General features: G+C 43.3%; 1 long non-coding RNA gene across 1 annotated transcript; it reads left to right on the forward strand.

Moving 5' to 3' along the window:
* The first annotated feature begins 1157 nt into the window (after positions 1-1157).
* Positions 1158-26747, forward strand: LOC140907686 (uncharacterized). Its single transcript, XR_012157576.2, has 4 exons — positions 1158-1372; positions 22685-22776; positions 23149-23240; positions 24817-26747. It is a non-coding gene; the product is annotated as an uncharacterized LOC140907686 (long non-coding RNA).

The raw sequence follows: 26747 nt of genomic DNA on the forward strand, positions 1-26747 counted from the left end.
ACAATTTTCTAATATGTTAAAGTATTTTTAAAGCATGCAGTTTTAGTTTTTTGCACTGCCAGTTTCAGTAAATTGTCTTCAACTGTATCTTAGAAAAGAAAATTATTCAGTGAAGCTTTGAGTATTGAACAGTTATTTTATGCTGGGAAGCTCATTATTAATTTCTCCTTTGACCATTGAACCACATGTAAGAAACAGGGCACTCATAAAATGTTCTTAAAGTTAAACAATAGCCAGCCAGCAGTCTCGCACAGGAGCTGGCAACACACTGTGTGGAAAACCCAGCTTTGGGATCTCGCCTAGACTTCAAGCTCTTTTTGTTGGAAGCAGGGAGGGCCATTGTGACATGAATTTTTAAAGTCCTAAATTGAACCGAATTTTTTAAAAATTCTAATGATAAAAACTCCAACAGTTTTTACAGTAGAATCCCTATTTCATACTAAGACAGGGAAACACACCACAAAAATATTTTTTGAAGTGTACAGAGTATGCAAACACTGAAATTAAGAAAACACCATGGATGTTGCATCAAACAAGAATAAAATAGAACCTCCCTAATCAGTGCCTAGATACTACCATGACTAACATTTTGTAAGGGGCTGTTCCAACACCCATTAAAGTCAATGAAAAGACTCCTACTGACTTCAGCAGGCATCGGATCAGGCCCTAAATACAATATATTAGACCACATCAAATAATCTGCACTAATAAAGAGGAGCCCCAATGTGAAGTGGTGAGATTTGTGGACTTTGTGAATACTGTGATTGATAGGGGCACCAGCACCATTTGCAAACTCTGAGTATCCTAGACTTGTTTCGGGGCATTAATCAATCAGTGCCTAGAAGGTAGCATATATACTTTTACAATTTTAGAGCAGGTTTGCAGTTTAGCAACCTTCTCCTGCATTGTTTACAAGTGAAATCTTGTGCATCTACAAAAAAGAAAAAGTAAAACTAATCAGGGGTGACGAGTTATATGGGCCCGTGGTGCCCGTGCTCCAGCAATATTCAGAGCACGGGGGCCCGGCTCCACCAATGTTCGGGGCCAGGTCCCTCCCCCGGCCCTGCCTGCCGCCCCATGCACCTCCCCCGGAGCATCCCCCAGCCCTGCCTCCTGCCCCCATGTGCTTCCCCGGGAGTGTCCCTGCCTGCGCCCTGGGCAGCGGGCGGCTGCCCTGCCGCTCTGCGCTGTGCTCCCTCACCGGCGGCTGCCGCTGCTGGCTACAAAAGGGAGCAGAGCTCCCACCTGCGGAGGGAGGAGGTGCATACGTGATGGCAGCCCCTTCCCACCCCTGCACCAACCACAGGAGGGGTAAGGGGGCTTCCTGGACCTGAGGGGGCCCTAGGAGCACATGCAGTGACAGTGGTGCGGGGTGAGTGTGCTGCCGGGGCGGGGCGGGGCGGGGCGGGGGGGGGGGGGGGAGCGACAGGGGAGGTCTTCCCCTCCCATCCTCCGGAGCTCGCTGCTGCCAGTGGGGAGAGGGCTCAGGGGAGTCTTCCTCTCTGGCCCCAGCCCCAGGGCAGCCAGCCTGCACCCCAAACTCATCATCCCTAGCCCTCACCCCCCTGCACCCCAACCCTCTGCCCCAGCCCTGAGCCCCCTCCTGCACCCTGAACCCCTCATCCCTGGCCCCACTCTGCAGCCCTCACCCCTGCACCCCAACCCTCTGCCCTAGCCCTGATCCCCCCCCCAAACCCCTCATTCCCAGTCCCACCCCAGAGCCCTCACCCCCAGCCAGAGCCCTCATCCCCCCCCACACCCCCACATTGTGCAATAAAGGGAAACTGTTACACGCTTACTGTTTCCAGTCCATTTTTACATTATTTTAAAAAATATATATCAGCTTACAAGGCAGGTGTGGGAGGAGACGGGACTTGGACCTGTTCTGTGAACCACCAAAAATTATAAAACAATTGCCGCCCCTGACACTAATTGTAAACAAAAATGAAACAACCTCATCTGTGTTCATTGTTCAAGAAGAGTAAAATGTAAATGTAAACAAATAATAGTAAAAAGCAAAGTATATTTTTAAAGTTGTTTAAATTCTAATAATCTCATGTTATTAGTAAAATGCGTAAAGGAGTGTTGTCATTTTTAAGAGACATTATTAGTTTATCCAACAATGTCCTTTTAAAGATTCTTTTTGTGCTATATATTGGTGTGATCTGTTTCTTCCTGTTCTTTAGTCTGAACAAAATTATTTTCATCTGGGCCACCTATATAGTCTCCTGAGCATCTTTCCTTTTCAATCCATCAGATAGCACTCCACACATTTGGCTCCCTAAAGTTTGCCTATTAGAAATCCACTATTTTGCATTGCTTTTTATGCATCAATATTTCTGAAAAATGTTGTTTTTATTCAGTAAGGGATCACAAACCTACTTTTGGAAGAAAAGATAAATTAGAATTTAACAGTAATCATAATGACAAGAAAGCAATGCAGCAGGAAAACTATCCTCAAAGTTTTGCTTTCATTGGATCTGGTCAGACAAGTTTCTTTTATTATAATTTCTTCTCCTAATCCTTTAAACCCTTAAGAGAAAGATCTTCAGGGCCTTAGAAGGAGAGAACATACGGTTAGAAAATAGTATTAGAAAAAAAACCTTTTACATCTATTACACATGAATGACAGCCATAAAATTACCTCTAATAAGGAGGAACCAAAAAAACCCACCCTTCAAACTGTCCAGCTTTCAACCTTATATCACAGTATATCCAAATACAACATAGTCTCGTAATTAAATCTAATAACTGTCATCTGAAAGGGCTCTTTATGCCATTTTAGCATACCCATCAGCTAATCAGCCAAACCTTTCCAAATGCAAGACAGGACCTTGCCAAACCACCTCAGATACAAGACAGGAGGTTTCAACAATTGGCTAAATGGAGCCTGACATTTATTTTAACTACTATATTCTTAGACAAAAATAAGAACTTATTTTCCCATATCATACTTATAGTAAGCACATTTATGAACATTCAAAATTACTTATAAGGAAAATATATATCACCATTACTTGAACTTCTATCATTAAGAAATGTTCCAGCAGAAAATTCCAAGTGAAATATTAATAAAAGTCTCAGTTACAATTTAGTGGTATTCAGCAGAGTCTGAGTCATCACAATGACAGTCAATTTAAAAAACAAATCTTTGCTGAAATATCCTGTGGCTGCTTTGGCTATACAAGGTTAGCCTCTTCTGACATTGGTGACAATGTAAATATGTCTTCCATTGCTGTCTGCAAGCTAACCCAGTACAATGGAACATATTCCCAGCCCAAGATCTAGAATCTCACTATCCTTTTCCTTTATTTTAACAGCCTGAATTCTAAAAGGAAATACTAGCTGAAATTTGAACAGACTATTTCATCCCTTATTCTCAATTAAACACAATATAACAGACTTTCGACTTTTCTTCTCCTTTATTTTCTTAGCTGGTGGTCTCACTGAATCAAATATTGATTAATAGAAAGCATTCTAAAGACACAGTAGTCAAGTACAAAAGAACAACTGGAACAGTAGATATATTTTTGATTTCAAATCATAGAAATGTAGGGCTGGAAGGGACCTTGAGAAGTTATCATGTCCAGCCTCCTGCACTGAGGCAGGACCAAATAAATCGAGGCCATCACTGACAGGTGTTTGTCCAACCTTTTCTTAAAAACCTCCAGTGATATCACAGCCTCCTTTGGAAGCCTATTCCAGAGCTTAACTACTCTTATAGTTAAAAAGTTTTTCTTAATATTTAACTCAACCTCCCTTGCTGCAGATTAAGCCCCTTACTTCTTGTCCTTCCTTCAGTGAACATGAAGAACAATTTATGACAGTCCTTTTTATAATAGCCTTTAACATATTTGAAGACTATCACGTCCCCCCTCAGTCTTCTTTTCTCAAGACTAAACATGACCAGTTTTTTAACCTTTCCTCATAGGGAGGTTTTCTAAACCTTTCATCATTTTTGTTGCTTTCCTCTGGACTCTCAACAATTTATTCATAACTTTCCTGAAGTGTGGCATCCAGAATTGGACATAGTTCTCCAGGTGAAGCTTCACTAGTGCTGAGTAGAACATGACAGTTACTTCCCATGTCTTACATACAACACTCCTGTTAACACACCCCAGAACAATATTAGCCTTTTTCACAACTGCATCACATTGTTGACTCACATTCAATTTGTGATCTACGATAACCCCCAGATCCTTTTAAGCATTCAGATCATTTCCCCATTTTGTATTTGTGCATTTGGTTTTTCCCTTCCTAAGTGAAGTACTTTGCACCTGTCTTTATTGAATTTCATCTTGCTGAATTCCGATCAATTCTCCAATTTGGCGAGATTGTTTTGAATTCTAATCCTACCCTGTAAAGTGCTTACAACCCCTCCCAGCTTGGTGTCATCTGAAAATTTTATAAGCATACTCTCCATTCCATTATCCAAGTCTTTAATGAAAAATATTGACCAGTACCAGACCCAGGACTGACCCCTGTGAGGCCTCCCACTAGATATGGTCTCCCATTTGACAACAAACCATTAATCACTACCCTTTCAGTATAGTCTTTCAACAAGTGGTGCACCCAACTTCTAGTAATTTTATCTAGGCGTCATTTCCCTAGTTGGCTTATGAGAAAGTCATGTGCAACTGTGTCAAAAGCCTTCCTAAAACCAAGATATATGAAATCCCCTATCCACCCAACCCTGTTGAAGGAGGCAATTAGGTTCATTTGGCATGTTTTTGTCCTTTGACAAATTTCCTTATAACCCTATTATCCTCTAGGTACTTACAAATTGATTGTTTAATCATTTGTTCCAGTATCTTTCCAGGTATTGAAGTTAGGTTGACTGGTCTATTATTCTCTGGGTCCTCTTTTTAAAGACATGTTTGTCCTTCTCCAGTCCTCTGGGACCTCACCGTCCTCCATGAGTTCTCGAAGATAATTGCTAATTGTTCCAAGATTGATTCACCGAGTTTCTTAAGTACCCCAGGACCGGTGCAAGGATATTTTGCGCCCTAGGTGAAACTTCCACTTTGCGCCCTGCCTTCCCCCTCTCCCCCGGACTCACACATAATTGACACAAAGTATTAGCGAAATGATGCAGCAGCAATTGCCAGAGTCTTAGATCTGAAACAACACAACAAAAAATAGTTAGCCTCAGTCAACAACCTCCAAAAACTAGTAAACGTAGCATTATAAACAGGCTGTCAGAATGGGTAACGGCTGTGCACGAACATTACCACTTTGTACCGTAGTGAAGCAGTATGCTTGTCCCACCCACCCCCGACACTCTCCCCGAACACAGCCCTCCCCAGAGCCCCCCGGCACACAACCCCTCTGCTTCCCCCCAGAGCCTCCAGCACACAGCACCCCCCCCCGCCTTCTCCCACCCAGCACACAGCACCCTCCCAGGACACAGCAAGCCCCCCACCAGCCCTGCCCGGCACATGCCTGAGTCCTGCTCCCGTCTCCAGAGCGTGGCACGCAGCCCCCTCTGGCCCAGCTAGCCCGTGCCTCAGCCTGGCCGGCCCACGGGACCCTGCCCCCGGCTACAGAGTTTGGCATACAGCCTCCCCCGCGCCCCCCCCCCGGCTTCTCCCCCCTCAGCCTAGCCAGCCACGCCATGCCACTCCTCCCCCCAGAGCCTGGCACTCAGGGTCCCCCCCAAGCCCTCAGCACCAGCAGGCTCCTGCCTCCCCCACACGGGGCAGAGCCCCCCAGGCAGCACATGAAACCCTCTCCCTGGCAGCCCGAGCCTTCCCCCTCGCCTCACTCCCACAGCCCGGGTGCCCAGCGCTCCCTCCCCGCAGCCTGCCTCACCTTCTCGGGTCCAGGGGAGCCGGGGCTGGGCATGGGGTTGGCACCTGCAAGGGGAGAGTGATCAGCGCAGGGGGGCAACTGCAACCCCGCCCCTCCTCCGCCCGGCTGCCTCCTACCTGCGAGCTCGTCGCCGCTCATCCCGCCGGAGCCCTTTTTGGCACCCCCAAATCTTGGCACCCTAGGCGGCCGCCTAATTTGCCTAGTGGTTACACTGGCCCTGACCCTAGGATGAAATTGCAATGACTAAATGTTACTTCTGCTGTTTACCTACTTTTCAGTTTTAATTAATAATTCTCATGATGAGTCCCAGACAAATACAATGTTATGATGGAGTTTAAGTTGATAGCACATATCAGTAATTTAAAAGTAAAATGATCACAAGCATGTTGTAATTATCCCCAAAACAAGCATTACACATCCAGGAAATTCAGAGTTAAGACTGAACTTAAAAGAAACCCAAATGTGTTAAGGTTTAGCAATATATCAAACAATCTTTTAACTCTGCCCTGTATGCCATGCAATAAATATGATACTTAAGGCATTATAGTGTTTGTGGTGCTAGATTAAAGGGAAATGATGGTTAAATATTAGGTTGGGGGAGGTTCTCATGATGTCATTACTGGGCAGAGCCACCATTGTTTATGTGCCTCAACTGTGCATTTCCACACACTTTTTTTCTGTTAAATTACTGATATAATCTCTAACAAGCTTCATTTGCTGCTCCTCAAAATCTGGTGCAACAAAGAAACTGCACTGATTTACGTAACACTAACATCTTCGCCATTTTCAAAGAGAGAGACAGGGCCGAACGTGGCAACTATCGAGGCATTGCCCTCCTCTCCATCGCTGGGGAGATTCTTGCTAGAATCTTACTGAATCACCTGCTCCCTCTTGCAGAGGAAGTACTTCCAAAGTCCCAGTGTAGCTTCAGATGATCACGAGGCAGCACCAACATGGTTTTCACAGCCAGGAACTTCCAGGAAAAATGTCAAGAACAACACCGGGAGCTGTATATGCCTTTATCAATCTGACCAAAGCCTTTGACTCTATCAACCGTGAGGCTCTGTGGAAAATCATGTCAAAATTTAGCTGCCCAAGTAAATTTATCACCATTGTAAGACTCCTCCACGACCAGATGACTGCCTCCATCCTGTGCAGTGGCTCTACCTCTGAGTCCTTTGTCTTCTGAACTAGTGTAAAACAAGGTTGCGTACTGGCACCCATCCTTTTCTCCATTTTCCTAGCAGCTATGAAAATGAAAATGCTAACTCAAAACCATCTCGCACAGGTCATTGGCATCCAATTGTGGGGTTCAGGGTAAGTAAGCAGGAATGTAGAGCGAACAGGGACATTTAGTGGCAATGTTCAGGATAGTGGACAGAGGCCACGGATGTGTATCAGGCCTGGAGAGGAATAGGGTTATCACAGAATCATAGAAATGTAGGGCTGGAAGGGACCTGGAAGTTATGTGCAGGGGACCAATGTTGTGCACTGAGTAGGAGTCTGGGATGGACAACCCAGCCCCTCTACATTAGAACATCAGTGCTCAAAAGGCTCCTCGTGACTCTGCTGGCTCAGCTCCAGCATGCCCCAAAAGAGAATAGCCGTGGAGCTGCAACCCAGATGTCTGTTCCTATGCCCCAGGCTCTCTAACACTGCTCCCTTTCTCACACACAGCCCTTCTCCCTCTGAAACCCCACCACAATCCTACCCTCTGCCTCCGCCCACTTTTCACCTTCCCATTTAGCACCTCCGCACTCTACCATCACAAAGCAGCACTGTGGAGAGAGAACCCAGGGGAGGGGGACAACAGCCCTGGGTAGGTTGGGCATGGAAGATTGATCAGGGACGTAAGCAGGCATGGGAAGCTCACCAGAGATGTGCAGAACTGTCCAGTGTACTCTATTATGAGATACCTGCTGTACTTGGAGGGATACTGGGCCTCCTACCCTTCTGTGTTCCCCACCCCCTTTAAGGAGCAAAACCGCCTGAGATGGAAAGAGAAGGAGCTACCCAGGAGCAGACCATGAGCTTTAGACAGGGGAGCAGGAGAGAGAGAAGGGAGCAGGGTAGGCTGACACTATTTACACAAGAAGGAGGAATGAAGAAGAAGCAGAGCCAGCTCTGAGGTGCTGGACTCTTTTTGCAGCCTATTTCCTGCTTCCCCCTCCCTTATTGTGACAATGGTGTCACCCAGTTGACTAATTCCCTCATCCCCTGTCCAAACCGTACCCGAACCCAGCCAGCAGTACTCGGTCCTTCACAAGTCTCTGCTCATCAGAGAGGCCAGGAGCTGCCAGTAAGGAAATGAGCAGCTGAGGGCTTTCTAGGGCTAGTGAAGCCCGCAGGAAGCAAACAATAGCAGTTTCTGCAAATAGAGGTGCCCCCTGTTAATTACATTTGTGAGGGGGCTCCATTAAGTGAATTGGGGAGCAGGTGGTACTATTATTTGAACTGTATGTGTGAGGTGTGCATTATTTGAATTAAGGAATGGGGAGGAGCTTTACTTGAATTAGGAATTTGGGGGATTGCATTATGTGAATTAGGGGCAGCTTGAGCAGGATCTACCCTCTCTCCCCAAATTTCCCTCTCCATGATGGCCAACAAGAAGCTGATTCAGGGACTGACCTGCATCCCTTCTCAAATCTTGAGCAGTCTAGGCAGAGTGACCGCTCCCTCTAACCCCTCCTCATCTCCAACAGATTGAAACACTGGTTAATTTATTCAAAAAGTGAAAAAAATTAAATCACATTTTATAGTTTAAAATATTATAATCTGTTTATGATGAAACCTGCAACAAAACACAGGTGTTCCACATTTCGGACATTTATCACACACGTCAATGGCTTGTCTCACACATCAGAAGGTTTCAAAGTTGAGGGATGTAATAGGAAGGAGGAGTAGAAAGAGCAGAAATACAAGAGCAGGAGGGATATGTGAATGTATGGAGATTGGGGTGCTATTCAGCCCTCCTTTAATTCATGCTTTTATGCTCTGAGGAGGGTGTTCACCTTGTCAAGTAGGAGACTCACTTTGACAAACCTGATCCAGCCCACTGAAGCAGTTGTTCCTTCTGATGAGTCTCAGCAATTAGCATGACCACAGAACTCTTAAAGAATAGTGTCAATTGGGCCACATAGTCTATCAATGCAAATTAGTTGAAGAGGAAGGTTCATGACCAGCTGAGGTCCCCTACATTTCAATGATTCTGTGATTGGTTGAGTTACCTCTGATGTAACAATGGCCTCACTTACGAGTGACCTGAGTTACTAACTTGATCTTATCCATAGTCAGTAATCATAACAATTAGATACAACAGTTGTTAATAATTTAGTTTAATTGTGACCTAACTTCTTCAACTGTTGTCTATGCATAAGAGTTCAATAAGTTTTAACTAGATGGCAAATTTGAAACTGCCTTATTCATGTCATTCAGGACAAAATATGGAATATCTGTTCATTATGTCAGCACTGTCTTCTTTGTCTACTGAATGAGGCTGAGATCTGTGGGAAAATATAGTATGTGATCATGTAATCAATGACTGCATTATAATGTTGCACAAGGGGGCAAAATTAATGTTGCAAGGGCAACCTGAATCCTGGAATTTCCTAACTCTGCTTGACTTTGCAACATTAATAATGTTCTTCTAATATTTTGTGTGTGTATGTGTGTAATATTAATAAAGACCATTTTTGTTCCTCTCCTCTGAACTATCACCAGTTTGTCCACATCTTTCTTAAAATGTGGCACTGTGAACTGGATACAATACCCTAGCTTAAGCATTACAAGTGCTGAACAGAAAAGAACAATTGTGTCCTGGATCTGACACTCCTGTTAATACACCCCAGAATGATATCAGCCTTTTTTGCAACTATATAACCTTGTTGGCTCATATTCAATGTGTGAACCACTATAACCCCAAGATCCTTTTCAGCGATAATGCTTCCTTTACAGTTATTCCACCATGATGATGGATAACCAACTGAAAATGACTCTCCTGTGTAATGTGGTGGGTAGGAGTGTATGGTCAGACCTTTGTTGTCCTGAATGATGTAAATAAGGCAGTCTTCAACTATGCCATATAGTTAAAACTCACTGAATTCTTGAGCACAGCCAACATTTGAAGAAGTTGGATCAGAATTCAGATCACCCCGAGGCAACAAAATTATCTAGTTCTCCAGATTTTTTTCATCAACATACTCACAAACCGCTGCATCCGATGAAGTGAGCTGTAGCTCACGAAAGCTTATGCTCAAATAAATTTGTTAGTCTCTAAGGTGCCACAAGTACTCCTTTTCTTTTCACAAACCTAGTATTTTTTAATCTTATTTTCAATTAGATGCAGTTTATTATAGTAGATGCCTCTTAATGACTGCTAGAATTAAAATAGAAAATATTTTGCAATAAAAACTCTATAGGGAGGGAAGGCAGCTTTCCCCCTAGGAGAAACCTTTCCTTTTTGCTGCCACTACCCTCGCTGCAGCCTGTATCACCCCTGCCCCGAGAAGAGGGGTTTTTTAAGGTCACTGGCAGCCTTTACCTAGCCTCCAATGTCTCTAGGTAAGTAAGGTTTTACAGACCTCAGATCATTCTTGTAGCTCTTTTCCAAACTCTTTTCAATTTGTCAACATCCTTTTCGAAGAGTTGACACCAGAATTGGTCACAGTATTCCAGTAATGGTATCACTAATGCCATATACAAGTAATATCACCTCTCTATTTCTACTCAATATTCTGCTGCTTATACATCCAAGAACCGAATTTGGACTCTTACCCATCACATTACACAGCACAGTCATTTTCAGTCAGTTATCCACCATAATGGTGGAATAACTGTAAAAGGAGCATTACTGCTGAAAAGGATCTTGGGGTTATAGTGGATCACACATTGAATATGAGCCCACAAGGTTATGCAGTTGCAAAAAAGGCTAGTATCATTCTGGTGTGTATTAACAGGAGTGTCAGATCCAAGACACAGGACACAATTGTTCTTCTCTGTTCAGCACTCGTAATGCTTCAGCTCGGATATTGTATCCAATTCACAATGACACATTTTAAAAACGATGTGGACAAACTAGAGAGAGTGTAGAGGAGAGCAACAAAAATTATCAAAGGTTTAGAAAACCTGACCTATGAGGAAAGGTTAAAAAGTGGTCATGTATAGTTTTGAGAAAAGAAGACTGAAAGGGGACCTGATAACAGTCTTCTAATATGTTATGGCCTGTTATAAAGATGATGGTGATCAATTGTTCTCCATGTCCACTGAAGGTAGGACAAGAAGTCATCAGCTTAATCTGCAGCAATGGAGATTTAGGTTAAATATTAGGAAAAACTTTCTAACTCTAAGGATAATAAGTACTAGAATAGGCTACCAAGGGAGGTTATGGAATCCCCATCGCTTGGGATTTTTAAGTGCAGGTTGACCAAACATCTGGCAGAGATTGGTCCTGCCTCAGTTCAAGGGTATGGACTTGAAGACCTCTCAAAGTCCCTTCAAGCCCTACATTTCTATGAACGCTTTTGAAGTTACTGCTTTCCAGAATACAGACCCCAACCTAATTGTGACCTGCATTTCCTTTCTAGATATATAACTTGCAACTGACTGTATTAAAATAAATGTTCAAGTGAGTCTAACTCACCAAGGAATCCATATCCCTGACTTGTTCTAATTTACCACTCTCACCAAATTTTATCATCTGCAAGCTTTACCAACAGTGTTTTCATATTTCAGATCATTAATAAAGATATTGAATAGAACTGGGCCAAGAATGGTCACCATCACAATAATATCTGAGCACCTTAGGAAAAAACCTTGCACAGTTGCTTCTTAGAGCCACTGGAATTAAAGCACACAAGAAAATAAGTTACTTTTGATGATTACTGAGGTAACACTAGAAGTGACCAATAGAGGAGAGGAGACAAAGAAGATGGTTGGATGCAGAAGCTGAGGGATGTACATCATCCTTGAGTGGATAGCTGAAGGAAGATACTTCTGCAAGAAATGTTGCCTGATAGCGCTCATGGCAGAGAAGATTCAAAGAGTACAGATGCAGCTGGAGACAATGATGGAATTCAGATGGAGATTTACATGTACAGTGCAGGAGGGGAGACAGGAGGAAGTACAGACAACTCAGATTTGTGGATACCTACGCAATGAAAGGACCTGGAGGGCAAACTGTGAGAAGAAGAGGGTGATCCATGGAAAAATATGACCATGAGATAAGGCAGGGTAAGAAACCAGAGATTATGGAGATAGCCAGGGACTGTAGCCTAAGAAAAAACTGGGATGAAATACAGGATCTGCAAGAGAGAACATAAAACAGAATCATGCCAACATCAGGAAGAGACAGGTCTATGTGATCAGGGAGTCCATATTCAGAAGAATCAACAGGCCTGTCATCCGAGCAGATCGAGAGAACAGAAGAGTATCTTGTCTGCCAGGAGCAAGGATCCAAGATGTGGATGTGAGTCTGAAAATGTTTGTGATGGGAGCTGGGAAATTAACCACTGGTTGTGCTGCACATTTGGGACAAATGACACTGCTAAATTCCCATTAGAATGGATCAAGGATAACTGTGCTCGGCTAGGTACAAAAGTGGAAGCTCAGGTAACTTTCAGCGGAATACTTCTGGTCTCTAAAGAAGGGAAGGCATGACAAGATAATGAGGAATCTGGGGGCTCAAGGATTGGGGCTATGAGGAAAGTTTTGGAATGACTGACCATTGGGGGGCATTCACAGAAAGAAGACTTTTCCCAATTGATGGACTCTACTCAAGTACCTGAGGTATTAATCTTCTGGGATCAAGGCTGGCATGATTGATAAGCAGGATTTTAGGCAAAAAGAGGAGAGGAGAAGACTGAGACACTCATGAAATCTCCATGCATGGCTTCACAACACAGGAAGAAGAAAATCAGAAGAAAAAAGTAAGCGATAAAGGACCACCACAAGTTAAGAGTATGGACAGCAATGAGAAAAACAGATACAAACATTGATTGGAGTAGTAGTCAAGTAGGTGTTACAGTTAGTGAAAGGCCTATATCTATCCCAGCTAGAAAACTGGATGAGGTCTGAGGGAAACAACTGAAATACTTGTACATGAATTCAAGAAGCCTGGATAATAAAATGGAGTAACTGGAACTACTGTTGCAGGAGATAAACTAGATATTATAGGGATTACAGAAATATGGTGGAATAGCACTCATGACTGGAATATGGGTATTTAAGAGTATATGGTGTTTAGCAGACAGCAATAAAGATAAAGGTGGCAGGGTATAACTGTACATCAATAAAGAAGTAAACTGTAAAGGAATAAGTGATTGTATGGACAAAACAGAATCTATTCAAGTAAAAAATCAGTTTGGGGAAGGATTGAAAAAGAGGTTCTATTGGGATAGCATAAGGGGTCTGCTATAAACCCTGTGTCAGTCTTTGATATAGATAGAGATTTCTTTCATATGATTAGAGAGATAAATAAATTAGAGAGAGAATCAAAGCCAGGTTATCAACTATGATTTTTATTTCAAATGGGCAGACTTTGGAAATTAAGGGAATTAGTTAAAGAAATCAACTAGACTGAAGAGCTCAAGGACCTCAGTGTGGAGAAGGCTTGGAATTTCTTTAAATCAACTATACAAAAACTATCTGAAATTTGCATCTCAAGCAAGGGGAAAAAAATTTGTAGGGAAAAGGTTCAGATCCAACTGGATAAATAACCACCTCAGAAAGGTTATTAGGAGTAAGCAGAGAGCCTACACGGAATACAAAAAGGGTCGATCAGCCAAGAAAGCTACATCATAGAGGTTAGAAAATGTAGGAATAAAGTGAGAATTGCTAAAGTCAAGCTGAATTAGCTCTTGCCAAGGAAATTAAAATAAATAAGATTTTTTTTAAATTATGTATATAAAAAGAGATAAGGAAGGATGAGATTAAGCCACTGTGTAGTGTGGATGGGAAAGAGATTAAAGCTAATCTAGGTATGGCACAAAAAATAAATGATTATATGGCAGAGTTGCTTGTGATAGTACGGGGCAGGGCTCAACAGCTCTGGGAGTCACTTCCAGTTTATGTTATGCCACCTAGACCCTGAGGGCATGTACCCACCGCAAGAACAAGTGTCCAACCCACTGCATCCCTGCAGCGCAGCCGGGGTCTGGGAAGGAGGCGTAGGACATGTGAGGAACAGACTGAACTTCCCTTACATTCTAGAGACTGCTGGTTGTGATGTCCCCATGCCCACAGAGCGGGTTATGTGTTTTTCTTTAACGTTTCCCATTTTTTCCTTATTTTTTTAAATGGCTGTTGTTTAATAAATTGTATTTGCTTTGAACTATATACAATGATCAGTGGGTTGGGGAAGTGTCCAGTGCAGAGAGAGCACCCCGGAGTGAGGACACACTAGCCCCTGTCATAAGTGACCACAACAAGGTTGGGGGTTGAGCCCCAGGAATCCTGGGCCCAGCTTTTTGGGGGTTACGAGGACTCTGCCACACAGAAGAGTGGAAGGGGAGTCCTTGAGATCAGGCAGGCCTCTGGGTAAAAAGAATGGGAGTGAGGACTCAGATCCTTTCACGAGCCAATTCCACTAGGGTAATTTATAAGCCAGAAAAGTTCCCCACAATAGAATCATAGAATCATAGAATATCAGGGTTGGAAGGGACCTCAGGAGGTCATCTAGTCCAACCCCCTGCTCAAAGCAGGACCAATCCCCAATTAAATCATCCCAGCCAGGACTTTGTCAGGCCTGACCTTAAAAACTTCTAAGGAAGGAGATTCTACCACCTCCCTAGGTAACGCATTCCAGTGTTTCACCACCCTCCTAGTGAAAAAGTTTTTCCTAATATCCAACCTAAACCTCCCCCACTGCAACTTGAGACCATTACTCCTTGTCCTGTCCTCTTCTACCACTGAGAATAGTCTAGAACCATCCTCTCTGGAACCACCTCTCAGGTAGTTGAAAGCAGCTATCAAATCCCCCCTCATTCTTCTCTTCTGCAGACTAAACAATCCCAGTTCCGTCAGCCTCTCCTCATAAGTCATGTGTTCCAGACCCCTAATCATTTTTGTTGCCCTTCGCTGGACTCTCTCCAATTTATCCACATCCTTCTTGTAGTGTGGGGCCCAAAACTGGACACAGTACTCCAGATGAGGCCTCACCAATGTCGAATAGAGGGGGACGATCACGTCCCTCGATCTGCTCGCTATGCCCCTACTTATACATCCCAAAATGCCATTGGCCTTCTTGGCAACAAGGGCACACTGCTGACTTATATCCAGCTTCTCGTCCACTGTCACCCCTAGGTCCTTTTCCGCAGAACTGCTGCCTAGCCATTCGGTCCCTAGTCTGTAGCGGTGCATTGGGTTCTTCCGTCCTAAGTGCAGGACCCTGCACTTATCCTTATTGAACCTCATCAGATTTCTTTTGGCCCAATCCTCCAATTTGTCTAGGTCCCTCTGTATCCTATCCCTGCCCTCCAGCGTATCTACCACTCCTCCCAGTTTAGTATCATCCGCAAATTTGCTGAGAGTGCAATCCACACCATCCTCCAGATCATTTATGAAGATATTGAACAAAACCGGACCCAGGACCGACCCCTGGGGCACTCCACTTGACACCGGCTGCCAACTAGACATGGAGCCATTGATCACTACCCGTTGAGCCCGACAATCTAGCCAACTTTCTACCCACCTTATAGTGCATTCATCCAGCCCATACTTCTTTAACTTGCTGACAAGAATACTGTGGGAGACCGTGTCAAAAGCTTTGCTAAAGTCAAGAAACAATACATCCACTGCTTTCCCTTCATCCACAGAACCAGTAATCTCATCATAGAAGGAGATTAGATTAGTCAGGCATGACCTTCCCTTGGTGAATCCATGCTGACTGTTCCTGATCACTTTCCTCTCATGTAAGCGCTTCAGGATTGATTCTTTGAGGACCTGCTCCATGATTTTTCCGGGGACTGAGGTGAGGCTGACTGGCCTGTAGTTCCCAGGATCCTCCTTCTTCCCTTTTTTAAAGATTGGCACTACATTAGCCTTTTTCCAGTCATCCGGGACTTCTCCCGTTCCCTCGTTCAAAGATAATGGCCAATGGCTCTGCAATCACAGCCGCCAATTCCTTTAGCACTCTCGGATGCAACTCGTCCGGCCCCATGGACTTGTGCACGTCCAGCTTTTCTAAATAGTCCCTAACCACCTCTTTCTCCACAGAGGGCTGGCCATCTATTCCCCATGTTGTGATGCCCAGCGCAGCAGTCTGGGAGCTGACCTTGTTCGTGAAGACAGAGGCAAAAAAAGCATTGAGTACATTAGCTTTTTCCACATCCTCTGTCACTAGGTTGCCTCCCTCATTCATTAAGGGGCCCACACTTTCCTTGGCTTTCTTCTTGTTGCCAACATACCTGAAGAAACCCTTCTTGTTACTCTTGACATCTCTCGCTAGCTGCAGCTCCAGGTGCGATTTGGCCCTCCTGATTTCATTCCTACATGCCCGAGCAATATTTTTATACTCTTCCCTCGTCATATGTCCAACCTTCCACTTCTTGTAAGCTTCTTTTTTATGTTTAAGATCTGCTAGGATTTCACCGTTAAGCCAAGCTGGTCGCCTGCCATATTTACTATTCTTTCGACACATCGGGATGGTTTGTTCCTGTAACCTCAACAGGGATTCCTTGAAATACAGCCAGCTCTCCTGGACTCCTTTCCCCTTCATGTTAGTCCCCCAGGGGATCCTACCCATCTGTTCCCTGAGAGAGTCAAAGTCTGCTTTCCTGAAGTCCAGGGTCCGTATTCTGCTGCTTACCTTTCTTCCCTGTGTCAGGATCCTGAACTCAACCAACTCATGGTCACTGCCTCCCAGATTCCCATCCACTTTTGCTTCCCCCACTAATTCTTCCCTGTTTGTGAGCAGCAGGTCAAGAAAAGCTCCCCCCCAGTTGGCTCCTCCAGCACTTGCACCAGGAAATTGTCCCCTACGCTTTCCAAAAACTTCCTGGATTGTCTATGCACCGCTGTATTGCTCTCCCAGCAGATATCAGGAAAATTAAAGTCACCCATGAGAACCAGGGCGTGCGATCTAGTAGCTTCTGCGAGCTACCAGAAGAAAGCCTCATCCACCTCATCCCCCTGGTCCGGTGGTCTATAGCAGACTCCCACCACTACATCACTCTTGTTGCTCACACTTCTAAACTTAATCCAGAGACACTCAGGTTTTTCTGCAGTTTCGTACCGGAGCTCTGAGCAGTCATACTGCTCCCTTACATACAGGGCTACTCCCCCACCTTTTCTGCCCTGCCTGTCCTTCCTGAACAGTTTATAACCATCCATGACAGTACTCCAGTCATGTGAGTTATCCCACCAAGTCTCTGTTATTCCAATCACGTCATAATTCCTTGACATCACCAGGACCTCCAGTTCTCCCTGCTTGTTTCCAAGGCTTTGTGCATTCATATATAAGCACTTGAGATAACCTGCTGATCGCCCCTCATTCTCAGTATGAGGCAGGAGCCCTCCCCTCACAGACATTCCTGCCTGTGCTTCCTCCCGGTATCCCACTTTTCCACTTACCTCAGGGCTTTGGTCTCCTTCCCCTGGTGAACCTAGTTTAAAGCCCTCCTCACTAGGTTAGCCAGCCTGCTCGCAAAGATGCTCTTCCCTCTCTTCGTAAGGTGGAGCCTGTCTCTGCCCAGCACTCCTCCTTCATGGAAGACCATCCCATGGTCAAAGAATCCAAAGCCTTCTCTCCGACACCACCTGCATAGCCATTCGTTGACTTCCACGATTCGATGGTCCCTACCCAGGCCTTTTCCTTCCACGGGGAGGATGGACGAGAACACCACTTGCGCCTCAAACTCCTTTATCCTTCTTCCCAGAGCCACGTAGTCCACAGTGATCTGCTCAAGGTCATTCTTGGCAGTATCATTGGTGCCCACGTGGAGAAGCAGGAAGGGGTAGCGATCCGAGGGCTTGATGAGTCTCAGCAGTCTCTCCGTCACATCGTGAATCTTAGCCCCTGGCAAGCAGCAGACTTCTCGGTTTTCCTGGTCAGGGCGGCAGATAGATGACTCAGTCCCCCCGAGGAGAGAGTCCCCAACCACCACCACCCGCCTCCTTCTCTTGGGAGTGGTGGTCATGGAACCCCCCATCTCAGGACAGTGCATCTCATGCCTTCCAACCAGCGGAGTCTCCTTCTGCTTTCTCCCCCCAGACATATCATCTGGTCCACTCTCCACAATGGTACCTGTGGAGAGAACATGAAAGCGGTTAGTTACCTGTGTCCGCGTTGCTGGAACCCGGACATTCCCCCTTCTTCTTCTGGAGGTCACATGTTGCCAAGCTTCTTCACTGGCCTCTTGGCTCCGCTGTGCAACCTGCTCTAAATCTTTAGAGCTTTGTGCCCGTAGAAGCATATCCTGACTTTTGTCCAGAAAATCCTCCGTTTCTCGTATGCAACGCAGGGTCGTTATCTGTTGCTCCAGACCTTCAATCGTCTCTTCCAATATGGAGACCAGCTTGCACTTTGTACAGACAAAGTCACTTCTGTCCTGTGGAAGAAAGACAAACATGGCACATCCAGTGCAGGTCACAACAGCTGAACCCCCCCCCCTTCCATATCACCTTCCTACTATGAGCTTCCTCAGAGAAGTTGGCAAGATGTAAGCCTCACTGGGCTCACTCCAGGCGAACTCAATAGCAGGACCACTCCCCCATTTACATATGTGTTTAACAGGGCCGTCCTTAGGCATACGCAGTATATGTGGCTGCATAGGGCACCCAAAAATTTGGGGCACCACTGGGACAGCAGGTAAAAGTGGGTCAGCTCCCACACACCTAGCATGTGCTGCAGTTCCTTAGGCAGGGGCCGTATTCACAGAGCTGAATGCGCTGGCGTGGCACTTTCTGCATGACGGAGGGTACGGGCGTCTCTGCGGGGAACTGTGACTCTCCACCACCGTGAGGTGGGCCGGGCGGCTCGGTATCCTTTGCTGCCTTGTCCCTACCCACTCCACCCTGGGCTGCGAGCCCAGGCAGCTGCAGCAGCTGCTGTGTACGAAGCTCAGTGTGTGTCAGCTATGGGGGCAGGGTCCTCTGGGGGTCCACATGTGGGGGTGATGGCTGTGCCCCAAGTCAGGCATAGGAACACCAGTTTAATAATACTGCATAGGGACCCATAAATCCTAAGGATGGCCCTGGTGCTTAAGTATGTCACTGAGCTTGGATACCAATCTGGAAGGAAACGTTAAAGGCCAAACTTTTTTTTCTGGCAAACCTTATGAAAATTCCAATAAACTCCATTAAAATCCTTCAAGAAGCATGATTTCATTTCTGCAGGTCTCTCCTACTCAAGGACAAGTAAACCATTAACCCAAGGACAAGTAAACCATTAACCCAGTAGGCCCCATTACATTGTTCAAACAACTAATTGCCACTGGAACCTGTAGAAAGCAGTTAAAAATTTTCAGTTGGAATTTCCAGTAGGGATTTAAGACTCCCATTTCTTTTTTTCTAAAAATATTAAACATTTTATAAACACCTACATTTAAAACTCCAGATCAGCAAGGCTACAATCCGGCCCCCTCCTCCATGAGTGTGACAGCTCCCCTGGCAGACAGTAGAATCAGTGAGGTTCTACGGCAAAAGCTGTGGGAAGAGTCTGATGGAATTGCACACCCTAGTGTAGGCAGAACTTGGCTCTTCAAAGCAGCACACAAGGCGTGTGGAAATGGTGGGGCTGGAGACTCTCTCCCTTTGTGTCGATCCTCCCCAATGTGAAAGACTTCAGAGGTCATTTTGGCCACTGCACTGCAGTAACTTCCACAGAGTGGCTCCACCGCCTTTGAGGGAGGATTCATTCCTCCAGTGCATCTGCCTGGATGGCTACAGAGGCCAGTCACCGGGTTTAGGATTTGTCCCTAACAGAGTATATCTACAACCTTTAATAAGAAATTACAAATAAGTGCACTTTAAGTTGTGTTTAAACAAGCCAGTTCCCCTCTTATGTGCCAAAATAAGAAATTCAAGATTCAATTTTTCCTCTGCAACTATGGATGATATCAGCACCACCACCATCGTCATCAACAGGCCAGGAAGGGTAGGAAAATCCAACAAAGAAGAAGAAATTTCAACGGAAATGTACTTATAAAAACAATTAGTTTAAAGGATCAATAGAAAAAGAGTAGGAGATGAAGAATATTTTAGATTTATTCCAAATTTGAATGAGCTTCTGTCAGCATAAATAATGCATCCGGGGAGGGGGGTCCACGAGGGGAGGGGGGACGGACAGATGCCCTGGGGACTTTTTTTCTTTCATCTATGTTCACTCTAGTTTATTCTGACTGTGCAAAATAGCTGTAATTGGAGTATAGGCTTTTTGAAGCATGCAAATCACTGTTGTGGTACACTTTAAAAATGCTAAGGACTATATGCTGCTTTGGAATTTAAACCGGTGTCTGTATAGAGAAACAGAATATGATAAACAGAAACAGTGAAAGTCTAGTCCCAAACTCACTGCCTGAGTGAACCAACTCTGCCTGAGATCAGTTCCTCCCTCACATCTGAACCCAGAAACAGTTCACCTGTGCAACTGGGTTGTGGCCACTACAGTCAGTCCAGTGTATCCCATAGTTTGCTGATCAAACCCTTGCCACTCCCCCAAATCACTACTCTTTCCTGCAGAGAGAATCGCCATCCAGCTCATTTCCACGATATACAGATTTCTGCAGGACCACCTTGTGCTTCCTATTCCTTTCACTGTAGTCTCAGCCTTTCATTCTTGAGATGATTCCATTTGAAGAAAATTAAATGAGAAGTCATGAGAGAAGATGACAATAGCAGAGAAGAAGCCAGAAACAAAAGGAAATATTTGTTTAAGAAGAAACAATTGCCTGCAGACAGTGCATCACTCAAGAACTGCCTATCAAATACCTGAAGTAGTCAGAATGCACTGATTTGTTTTAGGTCATCCTGCTGTCAAGTAAGGTCCAGTGTTGCCAACCCTCATGACTTTATCATGACACTTAAGTTTTTCTTAAATCCCCTGCCACTGGCATCAAAAGCTTGCATCAGCATCTCAGCTTTCATTTGGAAAAGTAAATTTCTAGCACTAATTGTTGCCGAGAAAAGATTGGAAATGTGAAACAAGTGAACCCTAAAGGCACAAAAAACAGAAGATAAATGAAAACCTCTATTCTGAGTTAAAAATCATGAGACTTAAAAAAAAATCTTATGGCCTGACTCATAACTTCTGAACACTTGGAACTGGCAATACTGAGGAACACCAAAATATATAGTACAAATATAATCACCTATGGGAACCAATGTGAATGGCAGCCAACCATCTTGAGAGACAATGGTGTGAGCACCAAAGCAGTTCAGTTGCTATGTGTCATGCTGAAGCATTGCAAGCAGCTAAAAAGTCTAATTCTTGAGCAACAGCCCTTGGCACAGAGCCAGAGGAAGAAGCTGGTGCATTACTGATACTTGAGGCCTGCTGCTCTTTCCTCTTTACTTTCCTCTCTCTAAATCACCTCTCTTCAGCCTCTTTGACTCTCTGGTGCAGCACAGCCCTCCACTGTAGCCTCTTAACAGCTACATCTTCCCAGTTTGTGGTGTTGATGTTGAAAGTTTTCAAGTCCTTCATGAAAATGTTCTTGAACCTGAGTCTAGGTCATCCCAGGTTTCAGAGTAGCAGCCGTGTTAGTCTGTATAAGCAAAAAGGAAAGGAGTACTTGTGGCACCTGAGAGACAAGTACTCCTTTTCTTTTTAGGTCATCCCAATGGTTTTGGAGCATCCTCAAGTTCTCTGTACAGGAGATCCTTTGGAATGCATCCATTGTTCATCCAGTGCACATAACCAAGTCAATGGAGAGCTCTGTGTTTGAGAACAGTGGTTAGATTTGGCAATTTTGCTTTCTCAAGTACTTTGGAGCTAGAAACTTTGGTTTCCCACTTAATATTTAGAATAGAGTGAAGGCAGCAGGTGTGGAAAGTGTTTAGCCTTCTCTCATGACTGTTGTAGGTAGTCCAGGCCTTGCCACCATATAACAACATGCTCAGATGCACATCTGTATCTTGGTGTTCAATGTTAGTGTCCCGTAATCCCATACATGCTTGGTCAGTTGGCTGAATATGGTAGCTTGCCTTTCCAATGCAAGAATTAAGCTTGTCATCAATATATTGGAATAATGCATATAGAAAGATCTCTTATTCTGGATTTATGCAAAATAAACTTTATGTTTAATTCTAACAGTTCATGATGACACAAGAAACTCTTCATTCAAATTACTTAGTTTATACATTGTATGGTGTAATTTATTCTTTGAAATATTTGTCATTAATATCAAAGTAATAAAGTGCACTGCTACCATCATCTGAAAGTTTCTCATAATCTGTGAGTTCAAATTCACAAATCATCCTAGTTTGTCTTCAATATTAAATTTTACATCTCCAGGGCCTCACAGATAACAAGATCATTCCAAATTTTAATCCTTTAAACCCTTTCCCACAATCTATCTGAAATCTAGGATCATTAATAACTTCTAGTCATTGCATGACCAGATTGTTTAATAGGACCTGGTTTGCTATATGAAGAAAGTGCATATAAATTGTTCCTTAGATATAAAAAAAATCCCTTTAATAAGGATGTAAACATATATATACATTTAGCCTATTTTATTACTTCTGCTTTTATGAGGGTAAAAATGAAGGGTTACCCACAGCCATGCTTAATCCTTTCAGTGATCCAAGGCTGTTATTGGATTTCTTTTCCAGATTCACTGAATGAACTGTGATGTGTTTACATACTGAAATAGTTCAGTATATACGCAAAAGCATGTGGGTTTTTTCTTCATGTCTGTAACATATTTACTTTGCCTAGACATACAGCACCATGCATCATGAATCTTCAGTAAAACAATATGACAGACTAAATATGAACTTATCCAATACAATTAAAGTGGATTTTAACAAGTGAGTATGAAACTCATTCCTTTTTTAATTGTTTAATTCTGATCTAAATCAAGAAAACCAAAGAAAATGAGTCAATAGTCTCATTTTGTCCTTATCTTACGTATTGTTTCTAAATGATAAACATACCATATATAACACCACTTTTCTGAAACATCTGTGTTACACATTTAGGCTTGGGTGAGTTATTTCTACTAATTCCAGGAGCCAAACGTCAAGTAGAAATCCTATGACTGGCAATGGGCATACCATGGATGCTGTACCCAAAAGTGAAGACCAGACTAACAAGCGTAATCTAGATTCCCTCTTTTTCTCTGTATTTTACATTATGTTAAAATAATGTTGATATTATACTTTGTTTTTGTATATTCACAGTACAGGGATTTCCATTCTTGTCTCAATCTGGGTCTGGAATTATAAAACTCTCTTATGAGTTGATTCCGTGATGCAAGTACGGTGAAGCTTAGGTGAGCAAGTCTTTGGAATGGCCCAAACATTGAGGAAGAGAACTTTATTGTTCTTGTGACAGGGAGCTGTAACTTTATAAATATAATATTAAGTTCTGAAAATGATTATTTAGAAAGCAAATTACTTTGTTTTAAAAGAGGCAAGAAGGAGAAAAAAAGTTATTTAAATCCCATGCAGTTTTGTAATAAGGCTTCCCAAATGCTCTGTTTCTTTGTGTGCTTCAATTCAGTGCTGTTTCTACACTCTCACAAACACAGCAGTTTCTGGGTTTTATTCTGTAACTCTAGTTATTTTGCTAGAGATGGTTTATTACACTACCTAAGGCTAGAGATTTTTAATAGATTTTAGCTGTGGTATAAAATGCTTGCTGTTTTTTAAATGCCTGAGGAGCAACCCTACTCTGCATTTGAAGATTCTACATCAGGAAGTAGATTTAATTTTTTGAGGAAAAAATAAATGCTTAGAACGTTGGCAGTATGTGGCCTGGAATATTGTAGGAAGTATTGTAAAAGGAGAAGCCATGTTACAAAAGCCATGTTGACTCTTCCCTAATAAATCATGTTTATCTAGGTGTCTGATAAATCTGTTCTTTACTATAGTTTCAACCAGTTTGCCTGGTACTGAAGTTAGGCTTAGCAGCCTGTAATTGCCAGGATTGCCTCTGGAGCCTGTTTTTAAAATTGGCACCACATTAGCTATCCTGCTTCATCTACTTTATTGTTTAGCCACAGTGGCACTTTTTTTTTAAAATCAGGGCCAGCACTAGGCATAATCAGACTAAGCAATTGCTTAGGGCCCCAAGCAACTCAAGCAGGCCCCCTATTAATTATTAATATGTGTTGGGGAGGGGAGGCAAAAATATTCCTACTTAGGGCTCCCAATCGGCTAGCACCAGCACTGCTTTAAAGGGTACATTTAGACCATCCTGCGATGAATCAGCTGAGAAGGCTTAGGTTGCAGGAAGCAAAGTGATGAATCTGCTGGTTAGTGATTCTGCTGCTCTCCAACCCCCTGCTCTAGAAGAGTCATAAATCAGAAAGGGGGTGGGAAGATTCTGAGCATTTGGAAGTATGAAGAGTGGGTCAGGGAAATGGGGTGTCTGAGGGCCGAGGAAGGACTAATTTAGTTGGGAGAATGCTTTATTGGGCCCAGTAGAACCTATAAGGCCCAGTAGCTGAAGTGCCTTAAACACTTGCATCTGAATAGTTGTATATATGGGCATGCTGTCAAGTGCAAAATTTGGTTTAACAAAATGCTCTGGCCATCCCCCTGTAAGGGTGACCAATTACAATGTATATATTATACAAGAAAGAACTGGTCATACTAATAAAAATAAATTACTGTGAGATTAGTAAGGAAGGCAATGAACAATAAAAGTCACAAGATATCACTATATAAGTCCTAGGAGCACGAGTAAGAGAACACCACAGATTCCACAAGAAGGGGATGTAGAGACCTGATGGGACAAAAATGATTCAAAAGATACAACTTATCCTTCAAAAGCCTGCAAGATATTCCTGGAAGTATTAAAATGTGTGATTAAATTTATCTGGGATTCTAAACTATATTTTTCAGATGCCAATTGAAGTGATCAACCTGATGGGTGTTTGAGCTCTACAGGCACGAAACAGAAGTAGCTGTCCACCTTTGCAATGGATATCTGGTATCAAGAGAAAGATGTGACATTTGAAACAGTAACTTCTTAGCTAAATTTGAATATATTACAAAAATATTAAACAATTATCTAACTTACAATATGGAACAGTGACAGAGACCCAATAGCCAACTATTCCCAACACTGTTTCTAAATTATTTCTTACAGTGGATTAGCTGAAGATGTCTGAGTCTTTTCATGTTCCTAAGTACCTTGTAACCATATCTATGCTCTCAGATAGACAGCATGGAAGCTGAACACTTTGTGCTTGTGACATTGTCTGGTAGTGAGCTGGTTTTAAGGGAATGCTTGTGTAGTCAGTGACACATGGTAAATGAACACTATCAGAATTCCCGCATGATTTGTTGTTAATACACTGGCTGTCTGATATATTAACCACTTTTTCTACAGTAACATCAAGAAACTGATATAAAGTGGCAAGTACCTGTCTGACTCATAGCTGTCTGCTGATTTGGAAGGATTCTGTTGCCAGGAATACTGAGGGTGTGTTTTCTTCAGCAACCACCAGGAGCTCATTTACCTCATTATGTTTGGCTTTCCAAATCCCCTTTCAACACCTCACAGATATTTACTGAATTTTCTTTTAAAACAATATAGATCCCTATCCAAAGCCCACTGAAGTCCCTAAGAGTCTTTCCTTTGACTTCAGTGGATTGAATCCGACCCACAAGAGCTATTTTCACATCTTTACAGAATGAGGCTTACTATTGTTTTTAGATGTTTATAGAAACTGAATCACTACTGACTCCAAGCATGAATTTGAGAGGGAGAAGGTAGGAGATAGGGTAAAGGTACATTGAATTCGAAGGGACATGGACTAGAAATAGTGGTCTGGTTGGCATGGAACCATGCAGTCTGGTCTCAGAAATGATACCTCAGGAGGAGGGATGAGTGGAGGCAGGGTATGGAAAGGAATGTGGGAAAATAGGAGATTCATAGGGTAGGAGCATGGAAAGCCAGATATTCTTATGCATGTTAAAGTCAAAGAGCTTGAGTCTCCTCTCACACTAATGAGAATCAAGACTAATCCCTGGGGAGTCAATGGAGATACACTGGTGTGAAAACAGGGTGAACGGAGAATCAAGCTATAAGCATTTAAAGTTTACGATGTAGATCAAAGCCTCTTCCTACCCCTATATCTCACCCAGGATAACTCCCTCTCCAGTGGGAATTACTGATATTTATTTACAGACAGATAGCATTTTAAAAATTAGCAGATTCAGAACCTTTGAGTTATGCACATTGTTAGCCTACTTAAATGTATATTATTATTGTTACCCTTATCCTCCCTCTCACCTCTTCCTTCCTATTATTTGTCACACACTCATTTTATTTGGTGTTAAATTAGACTACATTCTTCATGGTTACTCTGTCATGTTATGTCTCTACAGTGCCTGGATCCTACTTCGGTCTTTAGGCACTGCAGCAATAAAAACCCCATACAAAACCACTACGTTAAAAGACTGTTATCTATGTTGCAACTGCTCAAAAGTTGGGAAGTGCTGAAATTTAGATGGCCTGTACAACCTTAATTCCAGATTCTTGGACATATGCAGTATGACACTCTTTAATTACATGACCATATATTATTTTTTCCAAAGGATTCCTAGCTCATTCAGTAAACAGGATAAATAGCGCTCAGGGAATGAGGCAGCTGTTCAGTATTTTTATCCCCATCTTTCAATTAGAGGGCACTGTACACCATCTCAAGCCAGCTCTGAGTACATAATTATTTATTTCCTCATGGTCTCTTCTATGACGCTCATTACTGTTGTGTCTGAGTGCTTCACAAACATCAATAATTTTATCTCCACACCAAGACAAAAGCATT

The sequence above is a fragment of the Lepidochelys kempii genome, chromosome 2 (genome assembly GCF_965140285.1).
Source record: "Lepidochelys kempii isolate rLepKem1 chromosome 2, rLepKem1.hap1, whole genome shotgun sequence".
Taxonomy (NCBI): domain Eukaryota; kingdom Metazoa; phylum Chordata; order Testudines; family Cheloniidae; genus Lepidochelys; species Lepidochelys kempii.